Source organism: Pseudophryne corroboree, chromosome 3 (assembly GCF_028390025.1).
Source record: "Pseudophryne corroboree isolate aPseCor3 chromosome 3, aPseCor3.hap2, whole genome shotgun sequence".
Classification (NCBI taxonomy): Eukaryota; Metazoa; Chordata; class Amphibia; order Anura; family Myobatrachidae; genus Pseudophryne; species Pseudophryne corroboree.
Window position 1 is genome coordinate 441392852 of NC_086446.1, and position 21311 is coordinate 441414162.

Consider the following 21311-nt stretch of genomic DNA (forward strand, 5'->3'; position numbering starts at 1 on the left):
CACTGAACCACCAATGCTCCACAGATGCATTATTTTACACTTACTCATGTACTTTAGTGTATAAAACAAAGCAGGAGTGTCAGGATGCCTTGCCTTGCCATCACCTCCATACATTCTAAACCAAGCCTGGCTAGCTCAGTCGGTAGAGCATGAGACTCTTAATCTCAGGGTCGTGGGTTCGAGCCCCACGTTGGGTGGATGTTTTTTCTTTTCCAGTACCATTGTATGTGGAACACTGTATACTTGCACCACCACAGCGCAAATGGCTGTCCTCACTTTCACAAAATACACTGCCATATCAGCAAAAACTCAGGACTGCATTGGCCTGGAATCGATTCCGGGCCTCACGCGTGGCAGGCGAGAATTCTACCACTGAACCACCAATGCTCCACAGATGCCTAATTTTACACTTACTCATGTACTTTAGTGTATAAAACAAAGCAGGAGTGTCAGGATGCCTTGCCTTGCCATCACCTCCAAGCCTACGTAACCAAGCCCGACTAGCACAGTCGCTAGAGCATAAGACTATTAATCTTAGGGTCATGTATTTGAGCTCCATGTTGGGCAGTTGTTTTTTTCTCTTCCTGTAGCATTGTATGTGGAACAGTGTATACTTGCATCACCACAGCGCAAATGGCTGTCCTCACTTTCACAAAATGCACTGCCCTATCAGCAAAATCTCAGGAATGTATTGACCGGGAATTGAACCCGGCCTCCCACGTGGCCGGCTAGATTTCTACCACTGAACCACCAATGATCCACAGATGCTTATTTTTAAACTTTCTCATGTACTTTAGTGTACAAAACAAAGCAGGAGAGTCAGGATGCCTTCCCTTTCCATCACCACAACTCCTCGGTTACCAAGCATTGCTAACTCAGTCGGTAAAGCATGAGACTCTTAATCTCAGGGTCGTGGGTTCGAGCCCCACATTGGGCGGATGTTTTTTTTCTTTTCCTGTATCATTGTATGTGGAACACTGTCAACTTGCACCACCACAGCGCAAATGGCTGTCCTCACTTTCACAAAATGCACTGCCATATCAGCAAAAACTCAGGACTGCATTGGCCGGGAATCGATTCCGGGCCTCACGCGTGGCAGGCGAGAATTCTACCACTGAACCACCAATGCTCCACAGATGCCTAATTTTACACTTACTCATGTACTTTAGTGTATAAAACAAAGCAGGAGTGTCAGGATGCCTTGCCTTGCCATCACCTCCAAGCCTACGTAACCAAGCCCGACTAGCACAGTCGCTAGAGCATAAGACTATTAATCTTAGGGTCATGTATTTGAGCTCCATGTTGGGCAGTTGTTTTTTTCTCTTCCTGTACCATTGTATGTGGAACAGTGTATACTTGCATCACCACAGCGCAAATGGCTGTCCTCACTTTCACAAAATGCACTGCCCTATCAGCAAAAACTCAGGAATGTATTGACCAGGAATTGAACCTGGCCTCCCACGTGGCCGGCTAGATTTCTACCACTGAACCACCAATGATCCACAGATGCTTATTTTTAGACTTACTCATGTACTTTAGTGTACAAAACAAAGCAGGAGAGTCAGGATGCCTTCCCTTTCCATCACCACAACTCCTCGGTTACCAAGCATTGCTAACTCAGTCGGTAAAGCATGAGACTCTTAATCTCAGGGTCATGGGTTAGAGCACCACGTTGGGCGGATGTTTTTTCTTTTCCTGTACCATTGTATGTGGAAAACTGTATACTTGCACCACCACAGCGCAAATGGCTGTCCTCACTTTCACAAAATGCACTGCCCTATCAGCAAAAACTCAGGACTGCATTGGCCGGGAATCGAACCCGGGCCTCCAGCGTGGCAGGCAAGAATTCTACCACTGAACCACCAATGCTCCACAGATATTTAATTTTACACTTACTCGTGTACTTTAGTGTATGAAACAAAGCAGGAGTGTCAGGATGCCTTGCCTTGCCATCACCTCCATACATTCTCAACCAAGCCTGGCTAGCTCAGTCGGTAGAGCATGAGACTCTTAATCTCAGGGTCGTGGGTTCGAGCCCCACGTTGGGTGGATGTTTTTTCTTTTCCTGTACCATTGTATGTGGAACACTGTATACTTGCACCACCACAGCGCAAATGGCTGTCCTCACTTTCACAAAATACACTGCCATATCAGCAAAAACTCAGGACTGCATTGGCCGGGAATCGATTCTGGGCCTCACGCGTGGCAGGCGAGAATTCTACCACTGAACCACCAATGCTCCACAGATGCCTAATTTTACACTTACTCATGTACTTTAGTGTATAAAACAAAGCAGGAGTGTTTGGATGCCTTGCCTTGCCATCACCTCCAAGCCTACGTAACCAAGCCCGACTATCACAGTCGCTAGAGCATAAGACTATTAATCTTAGGGTCATGTATTTGAGCTCCATGTTGGGCAGTTGTTTTTTTCTCTTCCTGTACCATTGTATGTGGAACAGTGTATACTTGCATCACCACAGCGCAAATGGCTGTCCTCACTTTCATAAAATGCACTGCCCTATCAGCAAAAACTCAGGAATGTATTGACCGGGAATTGAACCCTGCCTCCCACGTGGCCGGCTAGATTTCTACCACTGAACCACCAATGATCCACAGATGCTTAATTTTAGACTTACTCATGTACTTTAGTGTACAAAACAAAGCAGGAGAGTCAGGATGCCTTCCCTTTCCATCACCATAACTCCTCGGTTACCAAGCATTGCTAACTCAGTCGGTAAAGCATGAGACTCTTAATCTCAGGGTCGTGGGTTCGAGCCCCACATTGGGTGGAAGTTTTTTTTCTTTTCATGTACCATTGTATGTGGAACACTGTCAACTTGCACCACCACAACGCAAATGGCTGTCCTCACTTTCACAAAATGCACTGCCATATCAGCAAATACTCAGGACTGCATTGGCCGGGAATCGAACCCGGGCCTCCCGCGTGGCAGGCAAGAATTCTACCACTGAACCACCAATGCTCCACAGATGCATTATTTTACACTTACTCATGTACTTTAGTGTATAAAACAAAGCAGGAGTGTCAGGATGCCTTGCCTTGCCATCACCTCCATACATTCTAAACCAAGCCTGGCTAGCTCAGTCGGTAGAGCATGAGACTCTTAATCTCAGGGTCGTGGGTTCGAGCCCCACGTTGGGTGGATGTTTTTTCTTTTCCAGTACCATTGTATGTGGAACACTGTATACTTGCACCACCACAGCGCAAATGGCTGTCCTCACTTTCACAAAATACACTGCCATATCAGCAAAAACTCAGGACTGCATTGGCCTGGAATCGATTCCGGGCCTCACGCGTGGCAGGCGAGAATTCTACCACTGAACCACCAATGCTCCACAGATGCCTAATTTTACACTTACTCATGTACTTTAGTGTATAAAACAAAGCAGGAGTGTCAGGATGCCTTGCCTTGCCATCACCTCCAAGCCTACGTAACCAAGCCCGACTAGCACAGTCGCTAGAGCATAAGACTATTAATCTTAGGGTCATGTATTTGAGCTCCATGTTGGGCAGTTGTTTTTTTCTCTTCCTGTAGCATTGTATGTGGAACAGTGTATACTTGCATCACCACAGCGCAAATGGCTGTCCTCACTTTCACAAAATGCACTGCCCTATCAGCAAAATCTCAGGAATGTATTGACCGGGAATTGAACCCGGCCTCCCACGTGGCCGGCTAGATTTCTACCACTGAACCACCAATGATCCACAGATGCTTATTTTTAAACTTTCTCATGTACTTTAGTGTACAAAACAAAGCAGGAGAGTCAGGATGCCTTCCCTTTCCATCACCACAACTCCTCGGTTACCAAGCATTGCTAACTCAGTCGGTAAAGCATGAGACTCTTAATCTCAGGGTCGTGGGTTCGAGCCCCACATTGGGCGGATGTTTTTTTTCTTTTCCTGTACCATTGTATGTGGAACACTGTCAACTTGCACCACCACAGCGCAAATGGCTGTCCTCACTTTCACAAAATGCACTGCCATATCAGCAAAAACTCAGGACTGCATTGGCCGGGAATCGATTCCGGGCCTCACGCGTGGCAGGCGAGAATTCTACCACTGAACCACCAATGCTCCACAGATGCCTAATTTTACACTTACTCATGTACTTTAGTGTATAAAACAAAGCAGGAGTGTCAGGATGCCTTGCCTTGCCATCACCTCCAAGCCTACGTAACCAAGCCCGACTAGCACAGTCGCTAGAGCATAAGACTATTAATCTTAGGGTCATGTATTTGAGCTCCATGTTGGGCAGTTGTTTTTTTCTCTTCCTGTACCATTGTATGTGGAACAGTGTATACTTGCATCACCACAGCGCAAATGGCTGTCCTCACTTTCACAAAATGCACTGCCCTATCAGCAAAAACTCAGGAATGTATTGACCAGGAATTGAACCTGGCCTCCCACATGGCCGGCTAGATTTCTACCACTGAACCACCAATGATCCACAGATGCTTATTTTTAGACTTACTCATGTACTTTAGTGTACAAAACAAAGCAGGAGAGTCAGGATGCCTTCCCTTTCCATCACCACAACTCCTCGGTTACCAAGCATTGCTAACTCAGTCGGTAAAGCATGAGACTCTTAATCTCAGGGTCATGGGTTAGAGCACCACGTTGGGCGGATGTTTTTTCTTTTCCTGTACCATTGTATGTGGAAAACTGTATACTTGCACCACCACAGCGCAAATGGCTGTCCTCACTTTCACAAAATACACTGCCATATCAGCAAAAACTCAGGACTGCATTGACCAGGAATCGAACCCTGGCCTCCCGCGTGGCAGGCGAGAATTCTACCATTAAACCACCAATGCTATACAGATACTTAATTTTACACGTACTCGTGTACTTTAGTGTATGAAACAAAGCAGGAGTGTCAGGATGCCTTGCCTTGCCATCACCTCCATACATTCTAAACCAAGCCTGGCTAGCTCAGTTGGTAGAGCATGAGACTCTTAATCTCAGGGTCGTGGGTTCGAGCCCCACGTTGGGCGGATGTTTTTTCTTTTCATGTACCATTGTATGTGGAACAGTGTATACTTGCACCACCACAGCGCAAATGGCTGTCCTCACTTTCACAAAATACACTGCCATATCAGCAAAAACTCAGGACTGCATTGGCCGGGAATCGATTCCGGGCCTCACGCGTGGCAGGCGAGAATTCTACCACTGAACCACCAATGCTCCACAGATACCTAATTTTACACTTACTCATGTACTTTAGTGTATAAAACAAAGCAGGAGTGTCAGGATTCCTTGCCTTGCCATCACCTCCAAGCCTACGTAACCAAGCCCGACTAGCACAGTCGCTAGAGCATAAGACTATTAATCTTAGGGTCATGTATTTGAGCTCCATGTTGGGCAGTTGTTTTTTTCTCTTCCTGTACCATTGTATGTGGAACAGTGTATACTTGCATCACCACAGCGCAAATGGCTGTCCTCACTTTCACAAAATGCACTGCCCTATCAGCAAAAACTCAGGAATGTATTGACCAGGAATTGAACCTGGCCTCCCACGTGGCCGGCTAGATTTCTACCACTGAACCACCAATGATCCACAGATGCTTATTTTTAGACTTACTCATGTACTTTAGTGTACAAAACAAAGCAGGAGAGTCAGGATGCCTTCCCTTTCCATCACCACAACTCCTCGGTTACCAAGCATTGCTAACTCAGTCGGTAAAGCATGAGACTCTTAATCTCAGGGTCATGGGTTAGAGCACCACGTTGGGCGGATGTTTTTTCTTTTCCTGTACCATTGTATGTGGAAAACTGTATACTTGCACCACCACAGCGCAAATGGCTGTCCTCACTTTCACAAAATGCACTGCCCTATCAGCAAAAACTCAGGACTGCATTGGCCGGGAATCGAACCCGGGCCTCCAGCGTGGCAGGCAAGAATTCTACCACTGAACCACCAATGCTCCACAGATATTTAATTTTACACTTACTCGTGTACTTTAGTGTATGAAACAAAGCAGGAGTGTCAGGATGCCTTGCCTTGCCATCACCTCCATACATTCTCAACCAAGCCTGGCTAGCTCAGTCGGTAGAGCATGAGACTCTTAATCTCAGGGTCGTGGGTTCGAGCCCCACGTTGGGTGGATGTTTTTTCTTTTCCTGTACCATTGTATGTGGAACACTGTATACTTGCACCACCACAGCGCAAATGGCTCTCCTCACTTTCACAAAATACACTGCCATATCAGCAAAAACTCAGGACTGCATTGGCCGGGAATCGATTCTGGGCCTCACGCGTGGCAGGCGAGAATTCTACCACTGAACCACCAATGCTCCACAGATGCCTAATTTTACACTTACTCATGTACTTTAGTGTATAAAACAAAGCAGGAGTGTCAGGATGCCTTGCCTTGCCATCACCTCCAAGCCTACGTAACCAAGCCCGACTATCACAGTCGCTAGAGCATAAGACTATTAATCTTAGGGTCATGTATTTGAGCTCCATGTTGGGCAGTTGTTTTTTTCTCTTCCTGTACCATTGTATGTGGAACAGTGTATACTTGCATCACCACAGCGCAAATGGCTGTCCTCACTTTCATAAAATGCACTGCCCTATCAGCAAAAACTCAGGAATGTATTGACCGGGAATTGAACCCGGCCTCCCACGTGGCCGGCTAGATTTCTACCACTGAACCACCAATGATCCACAGATGCTTAATTTTAGACTTACTCATGTACTTTAGTGTACAAAACAAAGCAGGAGAGTCAGGATGCCTTCCCTTTCCATCACCATAACTCCTCGGTTACCAAGCATTGCTAACTCAGTCGGTAAAGCATGAGACTCTTAATCTCAGGGTCGTGGGTTCGAGCCCCACATTGGGTGGAAGTTTTTTTTCTTTTCCTGTACCATTGTATGTGGAACACTGTCAACTTGCACCACCACAACGCAAATGGCTGTCCTCACTTTCACAAAATGCACTGCCATATCAGCAAATACTCAGGACTGCATTGGCCGGGAATCGAACCCGGGCCTCCCGCGTGGCAGGCAAGAATTCTACCACTGAACCACCAATGCTCCACAGATGCATTATTTTACACTTACTCATGTACTTTAGTGTATAAAACAAAGCAGGAGTGTCAGGATGCCTTGCCTTGCCATCACCTCCATACATTCTAAACCAAGCCTGGCTAGCTCAGTCGGTAGAGCATGAGACTCTTAATCTCAGGGTCGTGGGTTCGAGCCCCACGTTGGGTGGATGTTTTTTCTTTTCCAGTACCATTGTATGTGGAACACTGTATACTTGCACCACCACAGCGCAAATGGCTGTCCTCACTTTCACAAAATACACTGCCATATCAGCAAAAACTCAGGACTGCATTGGCCTGGAATCGATTCCGGGCCTCACGCGTGGCAGGCGAGAATTCTACCACTGAACCACCAATGCTCCACAGATGCCTAATTTTACACTTACTCATGTACTTTAGTGTATAAAACAAAGCAGGAGTGTCAGGATGCCTTGCCTTGCCATCACCTCCAAGCCTACGTAACCAAGCCCGACTAGCACAGTCGCTAGAGCATAAGACTATTAATCTTAGGGTCATGTATTTGAGCTCCATGTTGGGCAGTTGTTTTTTTCTCTTCCTGTACCATTGTATGTGGAACAGTGTATACTTGCATCACCACAGCGCAAATGGCTGTCCTCACTTTCACAAAATGCACTGCCCTATCAGCAAAAACTCAGGAATGTATTGACCAGGAATTGAACCTGGCCTCCCACGTGGCCGGCTAGATTTCTACCACTGAACCACCAATGATCCACAGATGCTTATTTTTTAGACTTACTCATGTACTTTAGTGTACAAAACAAAGCAGGAGAGTCAGGATGCCTTCCCTTTCCATCACCACAACTCCTCGGTTACCAAGCATTGCTAACTCAGTCGGTAAAGCATGAGACTCTTAATCTCAGGGTCATGGGTTAGAGCACCACGTTGGGCGGATGTTTTTTCTTTTCCTGTACCATTGTATGTGGAAAACTGTATACTTGCACCACCACAGCGCAAATGGCTGTCCTCACTTTCACAAAATACACTGCCATATCAGCAAAAACTCAGGACTGCATTGACCAGGAATCGAACCCTGGCCTCCCGCGTGGCAGGCGAGAATTCTACCACTAAACCACCAATGCTATACAGATACTTAATTTTACACGTACTCGTGTACTTTAGTGTATGAAACAAAGCAGGAGTGTCAGGATGCCTTGCCTTGCCATCACCTCCATACATTCTAAACCAAGCCTGGCTAGCTCAGTTGGTAGAGCATGAGACTCTTAATCTCAGGGTCGTGGGTTCGAGCCCCACGTTGGGCGGATGTTTTTTCTTTTCATGTACCATTGTATGTGGAACAGTGTATACTTGCACCACCACAGCGCAAATGGCTGTCCTCACTTTCACAAAATACACTGCCATATCAGCAAAAACTCAGGACTGCATTGGCCGGGAATCGATTCCGGGCCTCACGCGTGGCAGGCGAGAATTCTACCACTGAACCACCAATGCTCCACAGATACCTAATTTTACACTTACTCATGTACTTTAGTGTATAAAACAAAGCAGGAGTGTCAGGATTCCTTGCCTTGCCATCACCTCCAAGCCTACGTAACCAAGCCCGACTAGCACAGTCGCTAGAGCATAAGACTATTAATCTTAGGGTCATGTATTTGAGCTCCATGTTGGGCAGTTGTTTTTTTCTCTTCCTGTACCATTGTATGTGGAACAGTGTATACTTGCATCACCACAGCGCAAATGGCTGTCCTCACTTTCACAAAATGCACTGCCCTATCAGCAAAAACTCAGGAATGTATTGACCAGGAATTGAACCTGGCCTCCCACGTGGCCGGCTAGATTTCTACCACTGAACCACCAATGATCCACAGATGCTTATTTTTAGACTTACTCATGTACTTTAGTGTACAAAACAAAGCAGGAGAGTCAGGATGCCTTCCCTTTCCATCACCACAACTCCTCGGTTACCAAGCATTGCTAACTCAGTCGGTAAAGCATGAGACTCTTAATCTCAGGGTCATGGGTTAGAGCACCACGTTGGGCGGATGTTTTTTCTTTTCCTGTACCATTGTATGTGGAAAACTGTATACTTGCACCACCACAGCGCAAATGGCTGTCCTCACTTTCACAAAATGCACTGCCCTATCAGCAAAAACTCAGGACTGCATTGGCCGGGAATCGAACCCGGGCCTCCAGCGTGGCAGGCAAGAATTCTACCACTGAACCACCAATGCTCCACAGATATTTAATTTTACACTTACTCGTGTACTTTAGTGTATGAAACAAAGCAGGAGTGTCAGGATGCCTTGCCTTGCCATCACCTCCATACATTCTCAACCAAGCCTGGCTAGCTCAGTCGGTAGAGCATGAGACTCTTAATCTCAGGGTCGTGGGTTCGAGCCCCACGTTGGGTGGATGTTTTTTCTTTTCCTGTACCATTGTATGTGGAACACTGTATACTTGCACCACCACAGCGCAAATGGCTGTCCTCACTTTCACAAAATACACTGCCATATCAGCAAAAACTCAGGACTGCATTGGCCGGGAATCGATTCTGGGCCTCACGCGTGGCAGGCGAGAATTCTACCACTGAACCACCAATGCTCCACAGATGCCTAATTTTACACTTACTCATGTACTTTAGTGTATAAAACAAAGCAGGAGTGTCAGGATGCCTTGCCTTGCCATCACCTCCAAGCCTACGTAACCAAGCCCGACTATCACAGTCGCTAGAGCATAAGACTATTAATCTTAGGGTCATGTATTTGAGCTCCATGTTGGGCAGTTGTTTTTTTCTCTTCCTGTACCATTGTATGTGGAACAGTGTATACTTGCATCACCACAGCGCAAATGGCTGTCCTCACTTTCATAAAATGCACTGCCCTATCAGCAAAAACTCAGGAATGTATTGACCGGGAATTGAACCCGGCCTCCCACGTGGCCGGCTAGATTTCTACCACTGAACCACCAATGATCCACAGATGCTTAATTTTAGACTTACTCATGTACTTTAGTGTACAAAACAAAGCAGGAGAGTCAGGATGCCTTCCCTTTCCATCACCATAACTCCTCGGTTACCAAGCATTGCTAACTCAGTCGGTAAAGCATGAGACTCTTAATCTCAGGGTCGTGGGTTCGAGCCCCACATTGGGTGGAAGTTTTTTTTCTTTTCCTGTACCATTGTATGTGGAACACTGTCAACTTGCACCACCACAACGCAAATGGCTGTCCTCACTTTCACAAAATGCACTGCCATATCAGCAAATACTCAGGACTGCATTGGCCGGGAATCGAACCCGGGCCTCCCGCGTGGCAGGCAAGAATTCTACCACTGAACCACCAATGCTCCACAGATGCATTATTTTACACTTACTCATGTACTTTAGTGTATAAAACAAAGCAGGAGTGTCAGGATGCCTTGCCTTGCCATCACCTCCATACATTCTAAACCAAGCCTGGCTAGCTCAGTCGGTAGAGCATGAGACTCTTAATCTCAGGGTCGTGGGTTCGAGCCCCACGTTGGGTGGATGTTTTTTCTTTTCCAGTACCATTGTATGTGGAACACTGTATACTTGCACCACCACAGCGCAAATGGCTGTCCTCACTTTCACAAAATACACTGCCATATCAGCAAAAACTCAGGACTGCATTGGCCTGGAATCGATTCCGGGCCTCACGCGTGGCAGGCGAGAATTCTACCACTGAACCACCAATGCTCCACAGATGCCTAATTTTACACTTACTCATGTACTTTAGTGTATAAAACAAAGCAGGAGTGTCAGGATGCCTTGCCTTGCCATCACCTCCAAGCCTACGTAACCAAGCCCGACTAGCACAGTCGCTAGAGCATAAGACTATTAATCTTAGGGTCATGTATTTGAGCTCCATGTTGGGCAGTTGTTTTTTTCTCTTCCTGTAGCATTGTATGTGGAACAGTGTATACTTGCATCACCACAGCGCAAATGGCTGTCCTCACTTTCACAAAATGCACTGCCCTATCAGCAAAATCTCAGGAATGTATTGACCGGGAATTGAACCCGGCCTCCCACGTGGCCGGCTAGATTTCTACCACTGAACCACCAATGATCCACAGATGCTTATTTTTAAACTTTCTCATGTACTTTAGTGTACAAAACAAAGCAGGAGAGTCAGGATGCCTTCCCTTTCCATCACCACAACTCCTCGGTTACCAAGCATTGCTAACTCAGTCGGTAAAGCATGAGACTCTTAATCTCAGGGTCGTGGGTTCGAGCCCCACATTGGGCGGATGTTTTTTTTCTTTTCCTGTACCATTGTATGTGGAACACTGTCAACTTGCACCACCACAGCGCAAATGGCTGTCCTCACTTTCACAAAATGCACTGCCATATCAGCAAAAACTCAGGACTGCATTGGCCGGGAATCGATTCCGGGCCTCACGCGTGGCAGGCGAGAATTCTACCACTGAACCACCAATGCTCCACAGATGCCTAATTTTACACTTACTCATGTACTTTAGTGTATAAAACAAAGCAGGAGTGTCAGGATGCCTTGCCTTGCCATCACCTCCAAGCCTACGTAACCAAGCCCGACTAGCACAGTCGCTAGAGCATAAGACTATTAATCTTAGGGTCATGTATTTGAGCTCCATGTTGGGCAGTTGTTTTTTTCTCTTCCTGTACCATTGTATGTGGAACAGTGTATACTTGCATCACCACAGCGCAAATGGCTGTCCTCACTTTCACAAAATGCACTGCCCTATCAGCAAAAACTCAGGAATGTATTGACCAGGAATTGAACCTGGCCTCCCACGTGGCCGGCTAGATTTCTACCACTGAACCACCAATGATCCACAGATGCTTATTTTTAGACTTACTCATGTACTTTAGTGTACAAAACAAAGCAGGAGAGTCAGTATGCCTTCCCTTTCCATCACCACAACTCCTCGGTTACCAAGCATTGCTAACTCAGTCGGTAAAGCATGAGACTCTTAATCTCAGGGTCATGGGTTAGAGCACCACGTTGGGCGGATGTTTTTTCTTTTCCTGTACCATTGTATGTGGAAAACTGTATACTTGCACCACCACAGCGCAAATGGCTGTCCTCACTTTCACAAAATACACTGCCATATCAGCAAAAACTCAGGACTGCATTGACCAGGAATCGAACCCTGGCCTCCCGCGTGGCAGGCGAGAATTCTACCACTAAACCACCAATGCTATACAGATACTTAATTTTACACGTACTCGTGTACTTTAGTGTATGAAACAAAGCAGGAGTGTCAGGATGCCTTGCCTTGCCATCACCTCCATACATTCTAAACCAAGCCTGGCTAGCTCAGTTGGTAGAGCATGAGACTCTTAATCTCAGGGTCGTGGGTTCGAGCCCCACGTTGGGCGGATGTTTTTTCTTTTCATGTACCATTGTATGTGGAACAGTGTATACTTGCACCACCACAGCGCAAATGGCTGTCCTCACTTTCACAAAATACACTGCCATATCAGCAAAAACTCAGGACTGCATTGGCCGGGAATCGATTCCGGGCCTCACGCGTGGCAGGCGAGAATTCTACCACTGAACCACCAATGCTCCACAGATACCTAATTTTACACTTACTCATGTACTTTAGTGTATAAAACAAAGCAGGAGTGTCAGGATTCCTTGCCTTGCCATCACCTCCAAGCCTACGTAACCAAGCCCGACTAGCACAGTCGCTAGAGCATAAGACTATTAATCTTAGAGTCATGTATTTGAGCTCCATGTTGGGCAGTTGTTTTTTTCTCTTCCTGTACCATTGTATGTGGAACAGTATATACTTGCATCACCACAGCGCAAATGGCTGTCCTCACTTTCACAAAAAGAACTGCCCTATCAGCAAAAACTCAGGAATGTATTGACCGGGAATTGAACCCGGCCTCCCACGTGGCCGGCTAGATTTCTACCACTGAACCACCGATGATCCACAGATGCTTAATTTTAGACTTACTCATGTACTTTAGTGTACAAAACAAAGCAGGAGAGTCAGGATGCCTTGCCTTGCCATCACCACAACTCCTCGGTTACCAAGCATTGCTAACTCAGTCGGTAAAGCATGAGACTCTTAATCTCAGCGTCGTGGGTTCGAGCCCCACATTGGGCGGATGTTTTTTTTCTTTTCCAGTACGATTGTATGTGGAACACTGTCAACTTGCACCACCACAGCGCAAATGGCTGTCCTCACTTTCACAAAATGCACTGCCATATCAGCAAAAGCTCAGGACTGCATTGGCCGGGAATCAAACCCGGGCCTCCCGCGTGGCAGGCGAGAATTCTACCACTGAACCACCAATGCTCCACAGAAACTTAATTTTACACTTACTCGTGTACTTTAGTGTATGAAACAAAGCAGGAGTGTCAGGATGCCTTGCCTTGCCATCACCTCCATACATTCTCAACCAAGCCCGGCTAGCTCAGTCGGTAGAGCATGAGACCCTTAATCTCAGACTCGTGGGTTCGAGCCCCATGTTGGGCGGATGTTATTTCTTTTCCTGTACCATTGTATGTGGAACACTGTCAACTTGCACCATCACAGCGCAAATGGCTTTCCTCACTTTCACAAAATACACTGCCATATCAGCAAAAACTCAGGACTGCATTGGCCGGGAATCGATTCCGGGCCTCATGCGTGGCAGGCGAGAATTCTACCACTGAACCACCAATGCTCCACAGATGCCTAATTTTACACTTACTCATGTACTTTAGTGTATAAAACAAAGCAGGAGTGTCAGGATGCCTTGCCTTGCCATCACCTCCAAGCCTACGTAATCAAGCCCGACTAGCACAGTCGCTAGAGCATAGGACTATTAATCTTAGGGTCATGTATTTGAGCTCCATGTTGGGCAGTTGTTTTTTTCTCTTCCTGTACCATTGTATGTGGAACAGTGTATACTTGCATCACCACAGCGCAAATGGCTGTCCTCACTTTCACAAAATGCACTGCCCTATCAGCAAAAACTAAGGAATGTATTGACCGGGAATTGAAACCGGCCTCCCACGTGGCCGGCTAGATTTCTACCACTGAACCACCAATGATCCACAGATGCTTAATTTTAGACTTACTCATGTACTTTAGTGTAGGAAACAAAGCAGGAGTGTCAGGATGCCTTGCCTTACCATCACCTCCATACATTCTCAACCAAGCCTGGCTAGCTTAGTCGCTAGAGCATGAGACTCTTAATCTCAGGGTCGTGGGTTCGAGCCCCATGTTGGGCGGATGTTTTTTCTTTTCATGTACCATTGTATGTGGAACACTGTATACTTGCACCACCACAGCGCAAATGGCTGTCCTCACTTTCACAAAATACACTGCCATATCAGCAAAAACTCAGGACTGTATTGGCCGGGAATCGATTCCGGGCCTCATGCGTGGCAGGCGAGAATTCTACCACTGAACCACCAATGCTCCACAGATGCCTAATTTTACACTTACTCATGCACTTTAGTGTATAAAACAAAGCAGGAGTGTCAGGATGCCTTGCCTTGCCATCACCTCCAAGCCTACGTAACCAAGCCCGACTAGCACAGTCGCTAGAGCAAAAGACTATTAATCTTAGGGTCATGTATTTGAGCTCCATGTTGGGCAGTTGTTTTTTTCTCTTCCTGTACCATTGTGTGTGGAACAGTGTATACTTGCATCACCACAGCGCAAATGGCTGTCCTCACTTTCACAAAATGCACTGCCCTATCAGCAAAAACTCAGGAATGTATTGACCGGGAATTGAACCCGGCCTCCCACGTGGCCGGCTAGATTTCTACCACTGAACCACCAATGATCCACAGATGCTTAATTTTAGACTTACTCATGTACTTTAGTGTACAAAACAAAGCAGGAGAGTCAGGATGCCTTGCCTTGCCATCACCACAACTCCTCGGTTACCAAGCATTGCTAACTCAGTCGGTAAAGCATGAGACTCTTAATCTCAGGGTCGTGGGTTCGAGCCCCACGTTGGGCGGATGTTTTTTCTTTTCCTGTACCATTGTATGTGGAACACTGTATACTTGCACCACAACAGTGCAAATGGCTGTCCTCACTTTCACAAAATACACTGCCATATCAGCAAAAACTCAAGACTGCATTGGCCGGGAATCGATTCCGGGCCTCACGCGTGGCAGGCGAGAATTCTACCACTGAACCACCAATGCTCCACAGATGCCTTGTTTTACACTTACTCATGTACTTTAGTGTACAAAACAAAGCAGGAGAGTCAGGATGCCTTGCCTTGCCATCACCACAACTCCTCGGTTACCAAGCATTGCTAACTCAGTCGGTAAAGCATGAGACTCTTAATCTCAGGGTCGTGGGTTCGAGCCCCACATTGGGCGGATGTTTTTTTTCTTTTCCTGTACCATTGTATGTGGAACACTGTCAACTTGCACCACCACAGCGCAAATGGCTGTCCTCACTTTCACAAAATGCACTGCCATATTAGCAAAAACTCAGGACTGCATTGGCCGGGAATCGAACCCGGGCCTCCCGCGTGGCAGGCGACAATTCTACCACTGAACCACCAATGCTCCACAGATACATAAGTTTACACTTACTCCTGTACTTTAGTGTATGAAACAAAGCAGGAGTGTCAGGATGCCTTGCCTTACCATCACCTCCATACATTCTCAACCAAGCCTGGCTAGCTCAGTCGGTAGAGCATGAGACTCTTAATCTCGGGGTCGTGGGTTCAAGCCCCACGTTGGGCGGATGTTTTTTCTTTTCCTGTACCATTGTATGTGGAACACTGTCAACTTGCACCACCACAGCGCAAATGGCTGTCTTCACTTTCACAAAATGCACTGCCATATCAGCAAAACCTCAGGACTACATTGGCCGGGAATCGAACCCAGGCCTTCCGCGTGGAAGGCGAGAATTCTACCACTGAACCACCAATGCTCCACAGGTACTTTATTTTACACTTACTCGTGTACTTTAGTGTATGAAACAAAGCAGGAGTGTCAGGATGCCTTGCCTTGCCTTGCCATCACCTCCATACATTCGCAACCAAGCCTGGCTAGCTCAGTCGGTAGAGCATTAGACTCTTAATCTCAGGGTCGTGGGTTCGAGCCCCACGTTGGGCGGATGTTTTTTCTTTTCCTGGACCATTGTATGTGGAACACTGTCAACTTGCACCACCACAGCGCAAATAGCTGTCCTCACTTTCACAAAATACACTGCCATATCAGCAAAAACTCAGCACTGCATTGGCCGGGAATCGAACCCAGGCCTCCCGCGTGGCAGGCGAGAATTCTACCACTGAACCACCAATGCTCCACAGATACTTAATTTTACACTTACTCGTGTACTTTAGTTTATGAAACAAAGCAGGAGTGTCAGGATGCCTTGCCTTGCCAACACCTCCATATATTGTCAACCAAGCATGGCTAGCTCAGTCGGTAGAGCATGAGACTCTTAATCTCAGGGTCGTGGGTTCAAGCCCCACGTTGGGCGGATGTTTTTTCTTTTACCTGTACCATTGTATGTGGAACACTGTATACTTGCACCACCACAGCGCAAATGGCTGTCCTCACTTTCACAAAATACACTGCCATATCAGCAAAAACTCAGGACTGCATTGGCCGGGAATCGATTCCGGGCCTCACGCGTGGCAGGCGAGAATTCTACTACTGAACCACCAATGCTCCACAGATGCCTAATTTTACACTTACTCATGTACTTTAGTGTATAAAACAAAGCAGGAGTGTCAGGATGCCTTGCCTTGCCATCACCTCCAAGCCTACGTAACCAAGCCCGACTAGCACAGTCGCTAGAGCATAAGACTATTAATCTTAGGGTCATGTATTTGAGCTCCATGTTGGGCAGTTGTTTTTTTCTCTTCCTGTACCATTGTATGTGGAACAGTGTATACTTGCATCACCACAGCGCAAATGGCTGTCCTCACTTTCACAAAATGCACTGCCCTATCAGCAAAAACTCAGGAATGTATTGACCGGGAATTGAACCCGGCCTCCCACGTGGCCGGCTAGATTTCTACCACTGAACCACCAATGATCCACAGATGCTTAATTTTAGACTTACTCATGTACTTTAGTGTACAAAACAAAGCAGGAGAGTCAGGATGCCTTGCCTTGCCATCACCACAACTCCTTGGTTACCAAGCATTGCTAACTCAGTCGGTAAAGCATGAGACTCTTAATCTCAGTGTCGTGGGTTCGAGCCCCACATTGGGCGGATGTTTTTTTTCTTTTCCTGTACCATTGTATGTGGAACACTGTCAACTTGCACCACCACAGCGCAAATGGCTGTCCTCACTTTCACAAAATGCACTGCCATATCAGCAAAAACTCAGGACTGCATTGGCCGGGAATCGAACCCTGGCTTCCCGCGTGGAAGGCGAGAATTCTACCACTGAACCACCAATGCTCCACAGGTACTTAATTTTACACTTACTCGTGTACTTTAGTGTATGAAACAAAGCAGGAGTGTCAGGATGCCTTGCCTTGCCTTGCCATCACCTCCATACATTCGCAACCAAGCCTGGCTAGCTCAGTCGGTAGAGCATGAGACTCTTAATCTCAGGGTCGTGGGTTCGAGCCCCACGTTGGGCGGATGTTTTTTCTTTTCCTGTACCAGTATGTGGAACACTGTCAACTTGCACCACCACAGCGCAAACAGCTGTCTTCACTTTCACAAAATGCACTGCCATATCAGCAAATACTCAGGACTGCATTGGCCGGGAATCGAACCCAGGCCTCCCGCATGGAAGGCGGGAATTCTACCACTGAACCACCAAAGCTCCACAGGTACTTTATTTTACACTTACTCGTGTACTTTAGTGTATGAAACAAAGCAGGAGTGTCAGGATGCCTTGCCTTGCCTTGCCATCACCTCCATACATTCGCAACCAAGCCTGGCTTGCTCAGTCGGTAGAGCATGAGACTCTTAATCTCAGGGTCGTGGGTTCGAGCCCCACGTTGGGCGGATGTTTTTTCTTTTCCTGTACCATTGTATGTGGAACACTGTCAACTTGCACCACCACAGCGCAAATGGCTGTCCTCACTTTCACAAAATGCACTGCCCTATCAGCAAAAACTCAGGAATGTATTGACCGGGAATTGAACCCGGCCTCCCACGTGGCCGGCTAGATTTCTACCACTGAACCACCAATGATCCACAGATGCTTAATTTTAGACTTACTCATGTACTTTAGTGTACAAAACAAAGCAGGAGAGTCAGGATGCCTTGCCTTGCCATCACCACAACTCCTCGGTTACCAAGCATTGCTAACTCAGTCGGTAAAGCATGAGACTCTTAATCTCAGGGTCGTGGGTTCGAGCCCCACATTGGGCGGATGTTTTTTTTCTTTTCCTGTACCATTGTATGTGGAACACTGTCAACTTGCACCACCACAGCGCAAATGGCTGTCCTCACTTTCACAAAATGCACTGCCATATCAGCAAAAACTCAGGACTGCATTGGCCGGGAATCGAACCAAGACCTCCCGCGTGGCAGGCGAGAATTCTACCACTGAACCACCAATGCTCCACAGATACTTAATTTTACACTTACTCGTGTACTTTAGTTTATGAAACAAAGCAGGAGTGTCAGGATGCCTTGCCTTGCCATCACCTCCATACATTCTCAACCAAGTCTGGCTAGCTCAGTCGGTAGAGCAAGAGACTCTTAATTTCAGGGTCGTGGGTTCAAGCCCCACGTTGGGCGGATGTTTTTTCTTTTCCTGTACCATTGTATGTGGAACACTGTATACTTGCACCACCACAGCGCAAATGGCTGTCCTCACTTTCACAAAATACACTGCCATATCAGCAAAAACTCAGGACTGCATTGGCCGGGAATCGATTCCGGGCCTCACGCGTGGCAGGCGAGAATTCTACTACTGAACCACCAATGCTCCACAGATGCCTAATTTTACACTTACTCATGTACTTTAGTGTATAAAACAAAGCAGGAGTGTCAGGATGCCTTGCCTTGCCATCACCTCCAAGCCTACGTAACCAAGCCCGACTAGCACAGTCGCTAGAGCATAAGACTATTAATCTTAGGGTCATGTATTTGAGCTCCATGTTGGGCAGTTGTTTTTTTCTCTTCCTGTACCATTGTATGTGGAACAGTGTATACTTGCATCACCACAGCGCAAATGGCTGTCCTCACTTTCACAAAATGCACTGCCCTATCAGCAAAAACTCAGGAATGTATTGACCGGGAATTGAACCCGGCCTCCCACGTGGCCGGCTAGATTTCTACCACTGAACCACCAATGATCCACAGATGCTTAATTTTAGACTTACTCATGTACTTTAGTGTACAAAACAAAGCAGGAGAGTCAGGATGCCTTGCCTTGCCATCACCACAACTCCTCAGTTACCAAGCATTGCTAACTCAGTCGGTAAAGCATGAGGCTCTTAATCTCAGGGTCGTGGGTTCGAGCCCCACATTGGGCGGATGTTTTTTTTCTTTTCCTGTACCATTGTATGTGGAACACTGTCAACTTGCACCACCACAGCGCAAATGGCTGTCCTCACTTTCACAAAATGCACTGCCATATCAGCAAAAACTCAGGACTGCATTGGCCGGGAAACAAACCCGGGCCTCCCGCGTGGCAGGCAAGAATTCTACCACTGAACCACCAATGCTCCACAGATACTGAATTTTACACTTACTCGTGTACTTTAGTGTATGAAACAAAGCAGGAGTGTCAGGATGCCTTGCCTTGCCATCACCTCCATACATTCTCAACCAAGCCTGGCTAACTCAGTCGGTAGAGCATGAGACTCTTAATCTCAGGGTCGTGGGTTCGAGCCCCACGTTGGGCGGATGTTTTTTCTTTTCCTGTACCATTGTATGTGGAACACTGTATACTTGCACCACAACAGCGCAAATGGCTGTCCTCACTTTCACAAAATACACTGCCATATCAGGAAAAACTCAAGACTGCATTGGCCGGGAATCGATTCCGGGCCTCACGCGTGGCAGGCGAGAATTCTAACACTGAACCACCAATGCTCCACAGATGCCTTATTTTACACTTACTCATGTACTTTAGTGTATAAAACAAAGCAGGAGTGTCAGGATGCCTTGCCTTGCCATCACCTCCATACATGCTCAACCAAGCCTGGCTAGCTCAGTCGGTAGAGCATGAGACTCTTAATCTCAGGGTCGTGGGTTCGAGCCCCACGTTGAGCGGATGTTTTTTCTTTTCCTGTACCATTGTATGTGGAACACTGTCAACTTGCACCACCACAGCGCAAATGGCTGTCCTCACTTTCACAAAATGCACTGCCCTATCAGCAAAAACTCAGGAATGTATTGACCGGGATTTGAACCCGGCCTCCCACGTGGCCGGCTAGATTTCTACCACTGAATTACCAATGATCCACAGATGCTTAATTTTAGACTTACTCATGTACTTTAGTGTACAAAACAAAGCAGGAGAGTCAGGATGCCTTGCCTTGCCATCACCACAACTCCTCGGTTACCAAGCATTGCTAACTCAGTCGGTAAAGCATAAGACTCTTAATCTCAGGGTCGTGGGTTCGAGCCCCACATTGGGCGGATGTTTTTTTTCTTTTCCTGTACCATTGTATGTGGAACACTGTCAACTTGCACCACCACAGCGCAAATGGCTGTCCTCACTTTCACAAAATGCACTGCCATATCAGCAAAAACTCAGGACTGCATTGGCCGGGAATCGAACCAAGACCTCCCGCGTGGCAGGCGAGAATTCTACCACTGAACCACCAATGCTCCACAGATACTTAATTTTACACTTACTCGTGTACTTTAGTTTATGAAACAAAGCAGGAGTGTCAGGATGCCTTGCCTTGCCATCACCTCCATACATTCTCAACCAAGCCTGGCTAGCTCAGTCGGTAGAGCATGAGACTCTTAATTTCAGTGTCGTGGGTTCAAGCCCCACGTTGGGCGGATGTTTTTTCTTTTCCTGTACCATTGTATGTGGAACACTGTATACTTGCACCACCACAGCGCAAATGGCTGTCCTCACTTTCACAAAATACACTGCCATATCAGCAAAAACTCAGGACTGCATTGGCCGGGAATCGATTCCGGGCCTCACGCGTGGCAGGCGAGAATTCTACTACTGAACCACCAATGCTCCACAGATGCCTAATTTTACACTTACTCATGTACTTTAGTGTATAAAACAAAGCAGGAGTGTCAGGATGCCTTGCCTTGCCATCACCTCCAAGCCTACGTAACCAAGCCCGACTAGCACAGTCGCTAGAGCATAAGACTATTAATCTTAGGGTCATGTATTTGAGC

The 21311-nt window shown here is 46.9% G+C and overlaps 33 non-coding genes across 33 annotated transcripts in view; 18 read left to right on the forward strand and 15 right to left on the reverse strand.

Moving 5' to 3' along the window:
• TRNAG-GCC (transfer RNA glycine (anticodon GCC)) overlaps nt 1–17 on the reverse strand; it is a 71-nt gene extending 54 nt beyond the window's left edge. Inside the window, exon 1 of the tRNA in view lies at nt 1–17. This exon is cut by the window's left edge and continues 54 nt beyond it. This is a non-coding gene — a tRNA (tRNA-Gly).
• Nucleotides 18–124: 107 nt separating this feature from the next.
• Nucleotides 125–197, forward strand: TRNAK-CUU (transfer RNA lysine (anticodon CUU)). Its single transcript has one exon. It is a non-coding gene; the product is annotated as a tRNA-Lys (tRNA).
• Nucleotides 198–1798: 1601 nt separating this feature from the next.
• Nucleotides 1799–1869, reverse strand: TRNAG-GCC (transfer RNA glycine (anticodon GCC)). Its single transcript has one exon. It is a non-coding gene; the product is annotated as a tRNA-Gly (tRNA).
• Nucleotides 1870–1976: 107 nt separating this feature from the next.
• Nucleotides 1977–2049, forward strand: TRNAK-CUU (transfer RNA lysine (anticodon CUU)). Its single transcript has one exon. It is a non-coding gene; the product is annotated as a tRNA-Lys (tRNA).
• Nucleotides 2050–2910: 861 nt separating this feature from the next.
• On the reverse strand, nt 2911–2981 carry TRNAG-GCC (transfer RNA glycine (anticodon GCC)). Its single transcript has one exon. It is a non-coding gene; the product is annotated as a tRNA-Gly (tRNA).
• Nucleotides 2982–3088: 107 nt separating this feature from the next.
• TRNAK-CUU (transfer RNA lysine (anticodon CUU)) lies at nt 3089–3161 on the forward strand. The gene has a single exon. It is a non-coding gene; the product is annotated as a tRNA-Lys (tRNA).
• Nucleotides 3162–4940: 1779 nt separating this feature from the next.
• On the forward strand, nt 4941–5013 carry TRNAK-CUU (transfer RNA lysine (anticodon CUU)). Its single transcript has one exon. It is a non-coding gene; the product is annotated as a tRNA-Lys (tRNA).
• Nucleotides 5014–5872: 859 nt separating this feature from the next.
• TRNAG-GCC (transfer RNA glycine (anticodon GCC)) lies at nt 5873–5943 on the reverse strand. The gene has a single exon. It is a non-coding gene; the product is annotated as a tRNA-Gly (tRNA).
• A 107-nt stretch (nt 5944–6050) lies between these two features.
• TRNAK-CUU (transfer RNA lysine (anticodon CUU)) lies at nt 6051–6123 on the forward strand. The gene has a single exon. It is a non-coding gene; the product is annotated as a tRNA-Lys (tRNA).
• Nucleotides 6124–6984: 861 nt separating this feature from the next.
• TRNAG-GCC (transfer RNA glycine (anticodon GCC)) lies at nt 6985–7055 on the reverse strand. The gene has a single exon. It is a non-coding gene; the product is annotated as a tRNA-Gly (tRNA).
• Nucleotides 7056–7162: 107 nt separating this feature from the next.
• TRNAK-CUU (transfer RNA lysine (anticodon CUU)) lies at nt 7163–7235 on the forward strand. The gene has a single exon. It is a non-coding gene; the product is annotated as a tRNA-Lys (tRNA).
• Nucleotides 7236–8273: 1038 nt separating this feature from the next.
• TRNAK-CUU (transfer RNA lysine (anticodon CUU)) lies at nt 8274–8346 on the forward strand. Its single transcript has one exon. It is a non-coding gene; the product is annotated as a tRNA-Lys (tRNA).
• An 859-nt stretch (nt 8347–9205) lies between these two features.
• Nucleotides 9206–9276, reverse strand: TRNAG-GCC (transfer RNA glycine (anticodon GCC)). Its single transcript has one exon. It is a non-coding gene; the product is annotated as a tRNA-Gly (tRNA).
• Nucleotides 9277–9383: 107 nt separating this feature from the next.
• Nucleotides 9384–9456, forward strand: TRNAK-CUU (transfer RNA lysine (anticodon CUU)). The gene has a single exon. It is a non-coding gene; the product is annotated as a tRNA-Lys (tRNA).
• Nucleotides 9457–10317: 861 nt separating this feature from the next.
• Nucleotides 10318–10388, reverse strand: TRNAG-GCC (transfer RNA glycine (anticodon GCC)). The gene has a single exon. It is a non-coding gene; the product is annotated as a tRNA-Gly (tRNA).
• A 107-nt stretch (nt 10389–10495) lies between these two features.
• TRNAK-CUU (transfer RNA lysine (anticodon CUU)) lies at nt 10496–10568 on the forward strand. Its single transcript has one exon. It is a non-coding gene; the product is annotated as a tRNA-Lys (tRNA).
• Nucleotides 10569–12347: 1779 nt separating this feature from the next.
• TRNAK-CUU (transfer RNA lysine (anticodon CUU)) lies at nt 12348–12420 on the forward strand. Its single transcript has one exon. It is a non-coding gene; the product is annotated as a tRNA-Lys (tRNA).
• An 861-nt stretch (nt 12421–13281) lies between these two features.
• Nucleotides 13282–13352, reverse strand: TRNAG-GCC (transfer RNA glycine (anticodon GCC)). Its single transcript has one exon. It is a non-coding gene; the product is annotated as a tRNA-Gly (tRNA).
• Nucleotides 13353–15503: 2151 nt separating this feature from the next.
• Nucleotides 15504–15574, reverse strand: TRNAG-GCC (transfer RNA glycine (anticodon GCC)). Its single transcript has one exon. It is a non-coding gene; the product is annotated as a tRNA-Gly (tRNA).
• Nucleotides 15575–15681: 107 nt separating this feature from the next.
• Nucleotides 15682–15754, forward strand: TRNAK-CUU (transfer RNA lysine (anticodon CUU)). Its single transcript has one exon. It is a non-coding gene; the product is annotated as a tRNA-Lys (tRNA).
• A 119-nt stretch (nt 15755–15873) lies between these two features.
• On the reverse strand, nt 15874–15944 carry TRNAG-UCC (transfer RNA glycine (anticodon UCC)). Its single transcript has one exon. It is a non-coding gene; the product is annotated as a tRNA-Gly (tRNA).
• Nucleotides 15945–16056: 112 nt separating this feature from the next.
• Nucleotides 16057–16129, forward strand: TRNAK-CUU (transfer RNA lysine (anticodon CUU)). Its single transcript has one exon. It is a non-coding gene; the product is annotated as a tRNA-Lys (tRNA).
• A 119-nt stretch (nt 16130–16248) lies between these two features.
• Nucleotides 16249–16319, reverse strand: TRNAG-GCC (transfer RNA glycine (anticodon GCC)). The gene has a single exon. It is a non-coding gene; the product is annotated as a tRNA-Gly (tRNA).
• A 107-nt stretch (nt 16320–16426) lies between these two features.
• Nucleotides 16427–16499, forward strand: TRNAK-CUU (transfer RNA lysine (anticodon CUU)). The gene has a single exon. It is a non-coding gene; the product is annotated as a tRNA-Lys (tRNA).
• Nucleotides 16500–17361: 862 nt separating this feature from the next.
• Nucleotides 17362–17432, reverse strand: TRNAG-UCC (transfer RNA glycine (anticodon UCC)). The gene has a single exon. It is a non-coding gene; the product is annotated as a tRNA-Gly (tRNA).
• Nucleotides 17433–17544: 112 nt separating this feature from the next.
• Nucleotides 17545–17617, forward strand: TRNAK-CUU (transfer RNA lysine (anticodon CUU)). Its single transcript has one exon. It is a non-coding gene; the product is annotated as a tRNA-Lys (tRNA).
• Nucleotides 17618–17734: 117 nt separating this feature from the next.
• TRNAG-UCC (transfer RNA glycine (anticodon UCC)) lies at nt 17735–17805 on the reverse strand. Its single transcript has one exon. It is a non-coding gene; the product is annotated as a tRNA-Gly (tRNA).
• Nucleotides 17806–17917: 112 nt separating this feature from the next.
• Nucleotides 17918–17990, forward strand: TRNAK-CUU (transfer RNA lysine (anticodon CUU)). The gene has a single exon. It is a non-coding gene; the product is annotated as a tRNA-Lys (tRNA).
• Nucleotides 17991–18480: 490 nt separating this feature from the next.
• Nucleotides 18481–18551, reverse strand: TRNAG-GCC (transfer RNA glycine (anticodon GCC)). Its single transcript has one exon. It is a non-coding gene; the product is annotated as a tRNA-Gly (tRNA).
• A 1219-nt stretch (nt 18552–19770) lies between these two features.
• On the forward strand, nt 19771–19843 carry TRNAK-CUU (transfer RNA lysine (anticodon CUU)). The gene has a single exon. It is a non-coding gene; the product is annotated as a tRNA-Lys (tRNA).
• A 297-nt stretch (nt 19844–20140) lies between these two features.
• Nucleotides 20141–20213, forward strand: TRNAK-CUU (transfer RNA lysine (anticodon CUU)). Its single transcript has one exon. It is a non-coding gene; the product is annotated as a tRNA-Lys (tRNA).
• A 490-nt stretch (nt 20214–20703) lies between these two features.
• TRNAG-GCC (transfer RNA glycine (anticodon GCC)) lies at nt 20704–20774 on the reverse strand. Its single transcript has one exon. It is a non-coding gene; the product is annotated as a tRNA-Gly (tRNA).
• Nucleotides 20775–20881: 107 nt separating this feature from the next.
• Nucleotides 20882–20954, forward strand: TRNAK-CUU (transfer RNA lysine (anticodon CUU)). The gene has a single exon. It is a non-coding gene; the product is annotated as a tRNA-Lys (tRNA).
• The last annotated feature ends 357 nt before the right edge of the window (nt 20955–21311 follow it).